General features: G+C 47.3%; 1 protein-coding gene across 13 annotated transcripts in view; it reads left to right on the plus strand.

The window, feature by feature from the left end:
- Atxn7l1 (ataxin 7 like 1) overlaps positions 1–13,156 on the plus strand; it is a 222,214-nt gene that overhangs the window by 157,599 nt on the left and 51,459 nt on the right. Inside the window, exon 1 of one of the 13 annotated variants that reach the window (XM_021178819.3) lies at positions 694–1,745. The exons of 11 other annotated variants lie outside the window; for them this stretch is intronic. The gene's annotated coding sequence lies outside the window, so the exon portion shown is untranslated. Of the gene's footprint in view, positions 1–693; positions 1,746–2,277; positions 2,837–13,156 lie in introns of those variants that run through there. One more of the 13 variants, XM_021178816.3, reaches the window with a different exon arrangement.

Here is a 13,156-nt window from a genome sequence, read left to right on the forward strand (position 1 = left end):
CTCACTCAGTACCTGGGCTCTTCACCCTGTCTCTCCCCTAAACCTCTCCAGCCCATGTGGGCCACACACTCTTGATCTTTGGCTCCTCTCTTGACCCCTTTCTTGGCCTCCTGGTCTGTCGTTCCTCTTGGTTCACTGCCCTCTCTCTTCTCTTCTCTTCTCTTGCACCTCACTGCCCTGGCCCCATCCAGCCTTGACAGTCTGGACTCTTCCGGATGGCCTCTGGCTGTTCTTTCTCTCAGAATGACAATAAAACCCTTCTCAGTTATACCCAGGAGCTGTCATGTCTCCTCATGTCTCCATTTTTCATTCATCAAATACATTAGTCTATTATCTGTTTGTTTGTCCTATATTGGGGATCACCCAGAGCCTAGGTAGGTGTTCTACTACTGAGCTGGGCCCCCCCGTTCCAGTTTTGTTTTGTTTTGGTTTGGTTTGTTTGAGACCATCTCAATATGTAATCTCAGCTGCCCTGGAACTTGCTACATAGACAAGGCTGGCCTACAACTCATAAGAGACCCACCTGCCTCTGCCTCCTGAGTGCTGAGATTAAAGGCATGGGCCACCATACCCAACTTATTTTATTTTTGGTTTTCCTTTGACTTAGTTTTGTGTTTCTGTTAATCATAGTAAGACTCACGTGAAAGAATCTTGATGCTGTGACCTTGTGATCATGTTGAGAGGTCAGTTAGCACTCAGCGGTAATGCTTCACATTAGATCCAAGCTTAACCCAAAACACCATAGCAAACTACAGCTGAGTGACATGGGTCCCTTCCCACCTCTCCACCCTATGCCCACTACCCACCCTCATCTTTACACAGCTGCCACTTACTGACCACTACTCTGCACTCTGTCTCTTGAGATTCGCCTGTTCAGGGCATTTCATCAATATTAAGTCATGTGACCCATCGCCTTGTGTAGCATTGTCCCTGTAAGGGCTGACCCCTCTCCCATACACTCTCTGTCCTTTGCCATAGTCAGGGAATTTTCTAAGTATCCAGAATGAGAGCCACGAATGCTGGCCCCATCTATATCTGACCATCTGGGATTGGAAGCAGGAAGATCAGGCATTCAAGGTCACCCTCAGCTACACAGAAATTTCAAAGCCAGCCTGGGTTACATGAGAAATTAGCTCGAGGTGGGGGGTGGGGAGGGGAGAACAACAACAAAACAATGAAAAAGTCCAGAATGAAAGAGAACTCTGCTGAAATTAATAGTGAAAATTGTCCTTTGGGGGTTTTCCAATTATCATAATGGCCTCTAGTGTCATCAAAGCATATGGCCCAATAGGCACTGTCCTTCAGGATGGGTATTCCCTGTGGGGAAGGAGAGCAGAAAGTCCGGAGGCATCCGCAGGCCACCCAGTACCCAGGCAGGTTGGACAGCAGCTCTGAGAGCTGGCTCAAGTGTGGCTGCTCTCCTAGGGACTGCAGAAGAAACCCCCTGCCATCTAAACTTAGAGAGCTCTCCTGAGCCTCTGGGAAGCGGCTTCTCACACCTCCTGTGTGAGATTCAGGGAAACCCTCGTTCATCTGCCAAATTCAGGACGCACCCCTGACTGCTCTGGCCTTGTCTTGCTGCCTTTCCTCAATCTCATCTGGGCGTGCTCTCTTAAAGGGGAAGTGAAGCATTCTGACTGGCCGGGGCCCACAGCCAGGAAATGTCTACTAGAAGAGGGCCGTTGCCCAGCATGTTGTTGGCTCAGCCTCCTTATCCAAACGGCCAGGCTGCCTCTCCAGGAAGTGTAAGTGTGAATGCAGGGTATGGTGGCCTGCCACCTAGGATGGCGTGGGGCTGGACGCAGGTCACAGAAGAAAGTCTGGCAGACGAAGCATGCTGGCAGCCTGTGATGCATGTACTCGGAAAGATGAGCTTCTGTGCAGACCTGAGCTCCTGGTCTGTGGGCAGAAGCTGGAGCAGAGACAGGGCTGATGCAGTCGATGGGGACAGCAGCTGCCTCAGAAAGAGGTCAGGAGTAGGAGGCTAGGGACTGATCTATTTTGGACAGCCCTTCTGGAGGCTCAAGCCTCAGGTCTGGGGAGGAGAGGAATGGAAATTTTTATCACACACCTTTGAGAACACTGGGAAGCAGCTATCATACCCCCTACTTTTTGCCACCCCCCTCCCCCATCTGCAGCATTCATGTGCAGCTCCATCGGCCCTCCATGCCTTTATTCACTGGAAGATTGCTTTTCTCTGCTGTTTCCATATGCTTGCCTCTGTTAAGAAATGGTTTGGGTCTTTTCGAATGGTGCACACGACTTGAAACTCATGGCTGGGTTCCTACTCACCTATGGCGCTCGGTCCAATGTGGACACCCTGTAAGCCTCGTAGGAACCAATGTGGCCGTTCCTCCTCTGTCTCCCTGTCATTTAGATTGGTAGTGGTGGTGGCTCTCTTTCAAACCAGAATTCCGTTTCCTGCATGCCCACGGAGCAGGGCAAGGGAGATAGTTGGTGGACTTGCAGGCACCTGGTTTCTCACAGATAGGCCCACAGGGGGAGTGACTGATGAAGAGGAGATGGGCCGCTGCTGTCTTCTAAGCTTCTTTCTGCCCCAGGTGTGTGTTTGTATGGTAGTGATGGCTGGTCCTAAATAAAGTAACAGAAGTGTGGTTTTCAACAAAACAACTCAGGCTTTTCTCTCTGAGAGAAAGGGGAGAGAGGAAGGAACAGAGAGGGGAAGGAAAAACGTGCGTCTCTGTACGCATATGTTGACAGGCAGAACCACACCCAGCTTCAAGACAACTTCCTGTTTGCCAGCGCCAACTGCCACTCCAAGGAGGACAGACGTGGTTCCGTTAGTGGCTGCTGGGGGACCATGACAACCTGTTGGGTGAGTGGCTCTGAGTGACACTAGGAACTCAGCACTGAGTAGAGACTTTGTACCTTCTCTTGGAGGAGAGACCAGGGCCCTGTGCTGTCCCAGTTGGAGGTTGACACGGAAATAAAGCAGAGGTCGCCTGTCTTTTTCAACCTGTGTCCTCAAACAGTGAGCGTGCTCCCAGGATTCATGGGAATGGAAATTTTTCAAGTCAAGGGTAGGGAGAAGGCTGTGAACCATCCACTTAGGAAAGCTACTACTGTGACTTTTTTTTTTAATCTACCTTTTCATATATCAAGGAATTTCTATTAAGAAATTTTAATAATCCTTCCAACATTATTTAGCAATGCATGTAATGAGGGCTCACTGGGGCAGGACCTGTGCTAAATGCCAGAGATGAACAAGACTCCTGCCTTCAAGGTGTGCCTGTGTAAAGGACAGTGAAACCAGCAGTTACAACCTGTGAGTGTATACTGAGGGAGGGGCTCGGTGTTCCAGAAGCTTCCTGCCCAGTTACCATCTCTGTTGTGGGTGATGTCTCCCTCATATGTGTACGGAACTGGGGTTCACGAGGTTAAATTATTAGCCCAAGTCACGGGGCTAATGAGTGACAGAGCTGGGGTTTGAGCCCAGGTCTTTCTGATTCCAGAGACCAGAGTGTTTGGTCTGTGTTTCTGCTCTCTGAGCTGGTGGAGCACGAACATTTCCTATTCAGAGCATTTTCTAGAAGTGAGTGCAGTCTGGAGGCCCTAGGGCCTTTCTTTAACAAGAATGAAGACACTCCAGGCTTAACTCCACACAGAGGCCTGGGCACTTCTCTGCCTCCCACCTTTGGGATCTGCCTCTGTGAGCTATGGGCAGATCATAGCCCACAGCAGACAGGAGCCTTAGTGTGCATAGCCTAAGATCCTGGGTAAAGCAGCTGAGACAGCCAGAGACACTGAATTCAGCATTCAGGTATTCTCAATATTAGGAATGCCAGTCAGTCATAGACCTCAAAGATGCCCAGGATTGTGTCTCCTACTTGCCAGCATCTGGCTTCACCTGTCCCTTCTGTGTGCCTTGGTTAAGGTTTATCCAAAACCAGGAAGCTACCAGAGCCATGGCGACTCTTGTCCAGCTTGCAGTGTGTATCCAGTAGAACAGGAAGATGCCTATGGAGGCTAATACAGAACAAGTGGGCCCCTTGGCAACCTACCACTGCCTGGTTGAGACACAGGAACAGCTAAGACAATGAAAAGCCTTCTTCTGTTTATTTGAATGTTGTTGTTTTGTGATAGACTTACTATGTAACCTAGTGTGGTCCCCAGCTTTCAATCCTACTGCCTCAGTTTCCCAAGTACAAGAATTACAGGGGTGTGGCACCACACCTGACAAGACAGGGTTAGCTCCTTTAGGAGGACAGCAGGTCTGGCTGCATGTAGAGGCAGGTCAGCAACTCAGGAGAGACAGGTGCTCTCAGAAGCACAGGTCTGTTCTCTAGTCTCCAAGAGGAGACATGATGGCCGTCCTGGGGTCTGGAAAGTTCTGTCTCCCGCCTTTCAGAAACTCTCTGGTTATTTAGACTCGGTACATGGCAGTGTCTATGGTGTCATTGTGGTTCGGTGCTCATATCCTGGGGCCACAGGGGAGTCAGCTCAGGATGCTTTCAAGGAAGAGAATGAAGCCCGATGCCACTCATTGTTCACCCCTCCCTACTTCCACATCTGCATCTGTTTTCTCAGCTCTGCCCTTTCTGTTTAGGGGCTTGCAGCGCCTGGGCTGGTTTGATTTTGTTTTCTTTTTCTTTTTTTTTTTTTTTAATCCTTTTTCACATCGTATGACTTGAACAAAAACAGAGCGTATGACCCAGTCCATCGTGTGCCCTTCCTTCTGCCCTCTCCTCCATATACTGATTACTAAGTAGTGATTAATGCTTACGGAATATTTGGGATACGCGCCATTTCTGGTAGATCAGCTGTTGTATTTCACCTACACGTTTTCTCAGATTGAGCTAGGCTTCTTACTGGCCATTTTTAATTGTCTTCTTTGTGTTATTATTATTATTATTGTTATTATTATCACCATTATTGTTAGTCTCATCACTGCAAACAACACTACCAAGAATGTCTTTGAACTGTCTACCCTCCACTTTGAGGATATTTCCTTGAGGTCACTTTTTTAAGCTAACAGATCAAAGGTTGTAAATGTCTTTTTTTTTTACTTCCTGTTATTATCACTGGGGTACACTCCAGGAAAAAAATTGTAATATCTCAAAAGTGCTCCCAGCAAGCACGTGCATGCTTGATTCTCGTGAGTTTCCCCTGTAGCCAAGCTGAGGGTCTGCTGAGAGCATCCCTGAGGGCTGAGGAAATTATCTGAGGCCCCAAAAAATCCCTGGGACTCCCCAGATCCTACCCAGCAGTGGCCGGTGCCAGAAGCCTGTGCCTCAGTATGAAAACCAAACTGAAGAGCAGGTGGGAGGGAGAATGCGTCTAAGGGCAAAGAGAAGGAGCGGCCTTTGCTATCAGACTACACACAGGAGCCCTGGGGCAGCTCTGAGAGGAGGAAATGCATTCTCCAGACCTGCTGGGGAAGTTGTCTTTCTAAAGTGTAGAGGGAAGGGGGCTATCCCAGGCAAACAGCATGGGGATAGGGATACCAGCTTTGGAACTGGACAGACAAGCCTCTCCTTCCAGCTACTGAGGCCCAGCACAGCCCTAGTCTTTGGTCATAACTGTGCTTAAACTTCTGTAAGGTCTCTTGCTAGGAGGCTAGCAGGTATGTGACGGTTTGAGAGCCACGGAGTGGGCAGTAGCTGGCACACTGCCTGACACATAGAAGGGTAGATGCTCAAGAAGTGGAGATTTTGCTCTCAACTGAATGGATGGTGTGGAATGACCAGATGGCTGAGAAAACGCCAGAAACCTAAGGATGCTGGGGAGTGACCTGACAGAACAGAACAGAACTGAACTGAACTGAACTGAACTGAACTGAACTGAGCGGTGTAGCCCACTCACCCTGGATGAGTCTGTGTCAAATAAATTAGTGACTGAGGTAGCCTGTGGTCGCTGGCAGTGTGTAGGAGTGGTGAAAAGGTGTGGTAAAGTCCTATATCTTTAAGGAGCAGACTCCTCCCAAACCACTCTGATCCCATTTGGAGGGGGTTGGGGGTGGGGGAGCAGGTACTGAGAAAGAGTTTCCCTGGCTATCCTGGAATTCACTCTGTAGACCAGGCTGGCCTGGAACTCAGACCTGCCTTAAAGGCAATGCCACCACACCAGACTAAGGACTGGGAATACCAGGGACTCTCATGACCATTCCTGGCACATAACCTGTTTATCAAGGCTCTGCTTGTGGCTACTGTCCATTTTCCACTTCTTGAGTCCTCTGTGCCTTCCTTCTCTCTTCAATAAAGTAGGTAGATGCAGTATTCTCCCTCCAGTTACGATGGCGCCACAGTTAATGCTTCACACTGATTACAAGGACTCCAGCCAGACTCTAGCTGTGGTCCCTTACCATTAATAATCATACACTTCTGTGTGCTCAGAACTCGACCATACACTTGACTTACCTCATATCATTTACCTCTTAGAATTTAGGAGTCCTTTTCTTAATCTTTCAATTCTACAGATGAGGCAGCTGAGACTCAGAGATGCAGGGGGTTGCTAAAGGTCACAGGGCCAGGTAACATCAGATATGGAGATGGACATGGCTCCCAAATTCAGACTTCCTCTGGTTCCACTGCTGCTAGCCCAGAGAATGGCTGCCTCATAACTGCTTTGGTTAGCATGGCTTCTTAGGGTCCCTGTTCTGTCTGTCTCCCCCTAGATTCCAGTTTCCACTTAAAAAAAAAAATCTATGTACATGCATGTGGCTGTATGCATGTCGCAATACTCATATGGGGATCAGAGGACAACTTGCAGGAGGAATCGGTCCTCCTCTACACTGTGTAGATCCTAGAGATCAAACTCAGGTTAGAGGGCATCCTGACCCACTGACCCATCTCACCAACCCACCCAGTTCCTTTTTGGATGGAGTTCCCTTTGGAACCCAGTGTCCTTTATGAGAAATATTCTCACCTCAGTGGCCAAAGCAGGTAGACTCCAGTGGTGAGATGGGTTGTAGATGATGGCCCTCTTGGTGCTGCCCTCACGGTGGCTGCAGCTGAAAGAGACTGTGCTGTCTGACGAGTGAAGCTGATTCTGGCTTCTGCCCCCATTTGCTCACATAGCCATGGAAGGCCACACGGGTGTCTGGGGTGTCCCAGGCCTATTAGGATGACGATGGTTCCTTAAAAACAATATTGGAAAATTCCCAACAACTTCTTCCTGAAAGCAGTGTCAGGAACAGCACTAGATGCCTGCAGCTAAGTCAGCCATTCCTGAGACAGCATTGTGGAGGATTAAATGGAGGACATTGACGCTGTGAGCATAAAATATCCCCTGCACAGTAATAGTGTGGGAGGGAGGATTCTGAGTTTGACTGAAGTGGAGAGAACTAGAAAATCAGTAGGGCTCTCATTTCTCTGTCAGTGGCTGCGAGTTCTCTGCCTGCTGGTCTGTAGGATTACTCCCTAGAGTATTACCTGGATATTCAAGGAATATAGGTGGTGGTGGTGGTGGTGGTGGTGGTGGTGGTGGTGGTGGTGGTGGTGGTTGAGATGGTTTTGATGATGGTGATGGTAAGCTGGAAAAGAGCAGCTGCTGAGGGCATGACCTAGACTTCCTGAGGAATAAAATGGGAAAAAGTAGAAGGGTTCATTTAGGCTTTCCTTTCTTTGGTCCTGGGACCTTCAGCTATAGGACAGAAGTTTCAAGCTGATGTTTTTACCCCCACCCCCAGAGTATTTGGCTCCCCAGCTGAAATGTTTGGAGTAAGGGAGAGGTGTCCCCACTCCACAGTCACCTCTTCCAGGCTTCTTTGTCTGCAGCACTTTCCAAGGTCAAAGTTGAAAAGATTCAAATTAAGACATGGGCTCACAGGAACACTAAGTGTAGCGTGGTCATCAGCAGGAGGAAAGGCCACTTGGAATCGTGGCATCCTGGGAGAACACAGAGAACTAGACTTGCAGATGAAAGGGATTTAGAAAAGCAAAGAGTAGTTAAATGCTGATGTGCTGGTGTTGGAAGGGGCAGTGGGGGTGAGGTACAAGGATGGGATTAGTAAACGGAATGGTGAAGACAGCAGAAGACCCAGGGAGCACGGGTGTTTCTTACACAGGGGCACCTTCGAGGCCCTTTTCATCCCACAGCTTGCCAAGCAAACACTGTCTCTGAGTTATATCTCTAGCACCCCTGGGTTTTTTGTTATTGTTTTGTTTTAAGTTGTTAATGAATTCATTTTGGTTTTTTTTTTTTGTGTGTGTGTTTTGCCTGCATGTTTGAATATGCATCACGTGCATGCTTGGTGCCTTCAGAGGTCAAAATAGGGCATCAGATTCCCGGGCACTGAAGTTACAGATGGTGCAAACCACCATGTGGGTGCTGAGACTTGAACCTGGGTCTTCTGTGGACACAATAAGTGCTCTTCACTGCTGAGCCATCTCTATACTCTCTTCCCCCTTTAAATTCTGGGGTCTCACCATGTAATGCTGGCTGCCCTGGAACTCTATATGTAGACCAGGCTGACCTTCAGGTCACAGAGATCTGCTACCTCCTCTGCCTCTGTAGCACTAGGATTAAATGTTTGTATTACCACACTGACTTACCCATGTTTTTAAGTAAAAACTAACTTAATCCTTTTGAAAAAAATAAGAGGCTCAGGTCCTAAAGACATCCCCAGATCAATGTGCATTGCCTGGCTTTGCAACTTCATGTCTAATTGCTTTTCTATTGTTGTGATAAGACCAGGCAACTTAGAAAGAAAATGTTGAATTTGGGCCTACAGGTTCAGTGTGCATGTGTGCACACACAAGAGAGAGGGGGGCGGGGGGGAGAGAATGGGAATGGCTTGAGATTTTTTTTTTAAACTCCAATCCTTCCTGTAGTGACATACCTTCTCCAACAAGGATCTTTCTAATCCTTCCCACACAGTTCTACCACTTAGGACCAAGCATTCAAATACAGGAATTAATGGGAGATATTGTTACTCAAACCACCATACCTTGGGCAACTCACTGTCTCTCTGGGCCTCAGATTCCTCAGCTATAGAATGGAAATACTGATAGGTCACTTAAGGAGTTGTATACCTAAGTGCTATATAAAGTAAATCTATGGAGTAGAGTACTGGGCACGCAGATACTTCTTAATATATAAAGGAAGTTAATAAGTGGCCAAAGGAGAGAAGTGGTGGGGCCAGCCCCAGATTGTCTGCGAAGGTCATTATAAATGTGTTGGATATTTAAATCTCTGTGTGTGGGTGGCCTCAGAGTGAAATTCTGATTTCTCTTGAGCAGGCAAATAGTAGGTAGGCACTTAGAGCATTTTAGCTTATGGTTTGGAAATAAGTATGTAACAGGAGATGTAAACTGAGGCAGGCTTTCAGATTGGGAATGTTGTATCACCTCAAGAAAAGGTCCTAAATCACTTTAAGTGCTAGTTTTTAGAAAGCCAGACAGGAAGAGAGTAGCTAAATATTCCGCAGTGTGTTAATGACTGCGCATGGCGGCATGTGGGAATTAGATATGCACACACACATAAAACAAGGCTAGTTGAAGAATAGTCTGAAATATCAGTTGATTACAGTTTCATTAATACAGCTGTGTACATTCACAAAACCTGAGAAATTTAGGGGGAAAGCATCCTTCTCTCTCTAACATTGCTTAAGTCTGTAAAATATTTCCATAGTGAATGAGAAATAGAATGTCCTGCCATGTCTTTCTGAGCAGGGCAAGGAGAACTAGGATCAGGACAGGGGTCTACCTGAGGCAGGCACTTGGCCAAAACATGTTGGAAGCTTGGCCCACAGAAGGCCACCTGTATAACCGTGGCTTTTTCTAAGTAACAAACACCCTGCTGTCTTTGATCACCATCCCCACCCTTCATCCAAAGACACAAGCATGTAAGGCTTCTCTAGGCAGGTCTTCATATGCTAGGGACCCACAGACTGATGCCAGTGAGGGTCTTCCTATTAACTGTGCTCATCCTGCCCTGCCTCGGACAGGAGCTGGACACATTTTCAAAAGTGCACTTGCAGGTCACCGATGCCATGCGGAGAAGCCCTGATGTTGAACTCCGGTCCTGCCATCTTAAGTGCTTATGTCGCTTTTCTCACCTGGCCCAATAGGGGTCGCACTTGCTCCTGCAGCTCACGAGACTAAGACGCTGACCCCTCCAGGGGCTACCGTAAAAGAGTGATTTTTTTTTTCTTTTGCCAACTTCAATATAAAATTACTCATCTAAGCAATCACGTGGTCTTCAGATCTCTTCTATGCAACTTGTTCTTTCAATTGGACATTTAAGAAGGACTTAGAGGGCCGGAGATGCAACCTCGTAGGTAAAGTTCTTGCCTGGCAGGTACAGACCCCTGGGTTTAACCCTCAGGACCACATAAATTTGGTGTTGTGCCTCAGGCCTGTGATTTCAGCACTTGGGAGGTTGAGGTTGGAAGATCAGAAGTTCAGGGTTACCATAGCTATGCAGTAAACTCAAGGCCAGCCTGAGACTCAAGAGACCCTACCTCAACGAGCCGGGAAGGGAGATGGGAGGGTTGCTTACAAAGAAAAACAAAACAAAACATAAATCCAAGAAAAATCACTGATTTGATGTTTATACCAGTTTAACAATATAATTTGTGGGCCAAGACCATGACCACAACTTCTCTATGAAGGTGATTTCAGAATCACAAGCCCACCTCCATTCTTGTATTTTAATGCCGATTTCTTGTCATTACTTCATTTTTTATGAATTTTTTAGGTTATACAAAATACAATCATTCAGCATTTTCATGTATGCGTGTCTTTATGTGTCATTCTCATTCATCCCCTCCCCGCTACCTCTATAGTTTTCAACCATTAATGTAGAAAAAATAAGGATTTTGTTACTCAGTAATCAAAGGCTAAGGAGTGATGTTTCTGTATATGCCACTCCTCATCGGCTTTGAGCAAGTCAGTGAGTGAAGGCCGGAGAAGATCATGGAAGAGCTGTGGAAGAAATAGAAATCTTACTTTAGAGTCAAAACCCTGTGTCAGAAAGAAAAAAAGAAAAAAGAAAAGAAAAAGACAGACAGAAAGACAGGCAGAAAGAAAGGAGAGAGGGGGGGAGGGGGAGAGGGAGAGAGGGAAAGAGGGGGAGAGAGAGAGAGAGAGAAAAGGAAAGATAGATTGCTTAAAAAGATATTTCTAGCCGAGCGGTGGTGGCTCACGCCTTTAATCCCAGCACTTGGGAGGCAAAGGCAGGCGGATTTCTAAGTTCGAGGCCAGCCTGGTCTACAAAGTGAGTTCCAGGGCAGCCAGGGCTACACCCCCTCCTCTCCCTCTCCTTCTCTCTCTCTCTCCCCCTCTTTCCCTCTCTCCCTCTCCCCCTCCCCCCTCTCTCCTTTCTTTCTGCCTGTCTTTCTGTCTTGAAAAAAACAAAAACCAAAACAAAACAAACAAACAAAAAAAAAGATATTTCTAAAGGGCATAAAGTTCTAAGGAAGAGGGCTTAAAGGAAGAGGTCTGGGTTCTGATTCCATCACGGCCACATTATATTATCCATTCCTAACTTTTAGTGACTCTGTGTTCTCCAATTTTGCTCACAGTACACCCCATTTCCTTCCTGAGAGGCAATTGGACCCATGCCCAAAGCCCTATTCCTCAAGTAGTCATTAGTCCTGACCTTGGCGATCACCTGGTCTCTCTGAGTTTCCAATAGCCAGTCATCTGTGGGGAGGGTAGACATGCCTGAACACCCACATCAAGGAGTTTTAAAGGCCATACAATTTTACAAACAGTGAGCTCTTCCAAGGAAGCACCTACTCACATGAGATATTTCAATACTCCACCTGTAATTATTCCTGTAACATCTAGGGACTGTGAGATAGGAGAAGCAGATATTAGGATGCATTGTATTCATAGTCAATGTGGAAGGAGGCCTGAGAATCCATCTGGGGACCCACTTAGTTTATAGGTGAAGACATGGAAGCCAAGAGAAAGCTCAGCACTGAGAGAACTCACTTAAACCTACCAAAAGGGTGTTAGGACCCACGGTGTGCCACCTCCTAGACCTGTGCTCTCTCTACAGCATCAGAACAGATCCTGGTTTTCAAAACCTTTGGTGATAGCTTCTGGGTATAAGGCATGCGTGCAGGGTTCACTCCCACAGAATGATTCTGCAGAGATAGAATGCAAACGCTGGTCAGATAAAACACCTGATAATCAGATGATCCTCAAATACTGTAGCACCCAAAGGATCAACTCAGAGAGATGCTGACGGCCCATTGGGATGAGGGTTGGTGGAGAAAGCCCAACCTGCCTTCTAAGGACACTCTGGCTTTTTTTTTCCTTTTTCTGTCCCATCAGCTTCTTATTACAGCAGCCAGAAGTATTTCACCCAAAAGAAAACCCGTGACAGCTCTTGGCTGGGGGGAGAATGTGATCCGCCATCTCTCCATTCCCCTACCTTAATGTCACCGTCACTGCTGACTAGTAAATGTGCGATCTCTAATTCTTCCCATCGGGACTTTTAACACCACGTCATTCATGTCGTCAGAAATAGTAATCAGCTAATTATTTGTAGGCACTGGAGAACCAAAGGGGATTTAGGATTTCAGGAGCATCCTGTAAGAGTTTGATCAAGCTGGTTCTCTAGGAACTGGAGGGAGCACGGGGCCTTAAAAGCGCTGTAATGTCTCGACAAAAGTGTGTAGCTTTCAGGCTTCCAGAATCCTTAACTTTTATCAAACCAGTTAGTTACTCTCAAACTGTTAATGACCACCATCAGGGTGTGTATCAGAATCTAGCTTCTTGCATCTACTGTCCTGGTCGTGTCTGCTTTCTTTCTGTTGGCCCAAGAAGATGAGCGCTGGCAGGGTGTGAATGAATGAGGTGTCTAGGCTCAGACCGCTAGTGCTTCTTATATAGAGAGGCACAGGAAGCTGTGCCTACCCCTCCCTAATCCATGCACCCCATCTCTGGTTCTGCTTCAGGCAGTTACATCCTGGTATACATTGCGTTTTTGGACTTTTGTGAGCTTAAAGAGGTCACACCTGGGATACCTCAGCAGACTGTTCCATGCCAAGGCTCTCAAAGATCCTCCCACCACGTTCACCACCGCCTTCCATGTTGCTCCTGTGCTGGAGAATTCATGCTAGGAGTTCTGCCCTGCCCACTGCCCCCAGGAGACCCGAGTTGCCATCTGGGGATTTCGTTGGTTTTGTGGTTGATCCACTGTGTCAGGTGACACCTGCTACTCCCATCGAAAGTGGTTTTGC

The sequence above is a fragment of the Mus caroli genome, unplaced genomic scaffold, assembly GCF_978045245.1.
Source record: "Mus caroli unplaced genomic scaffold, Mus_caroli_1 scaffold_14, whole genome shotgun sequence".
Lineage (NCBI taxonomy): Eukaryota > Metazoa > Chordata > Mammalia > Rodentia > Muridae > Mus > Mus caroli.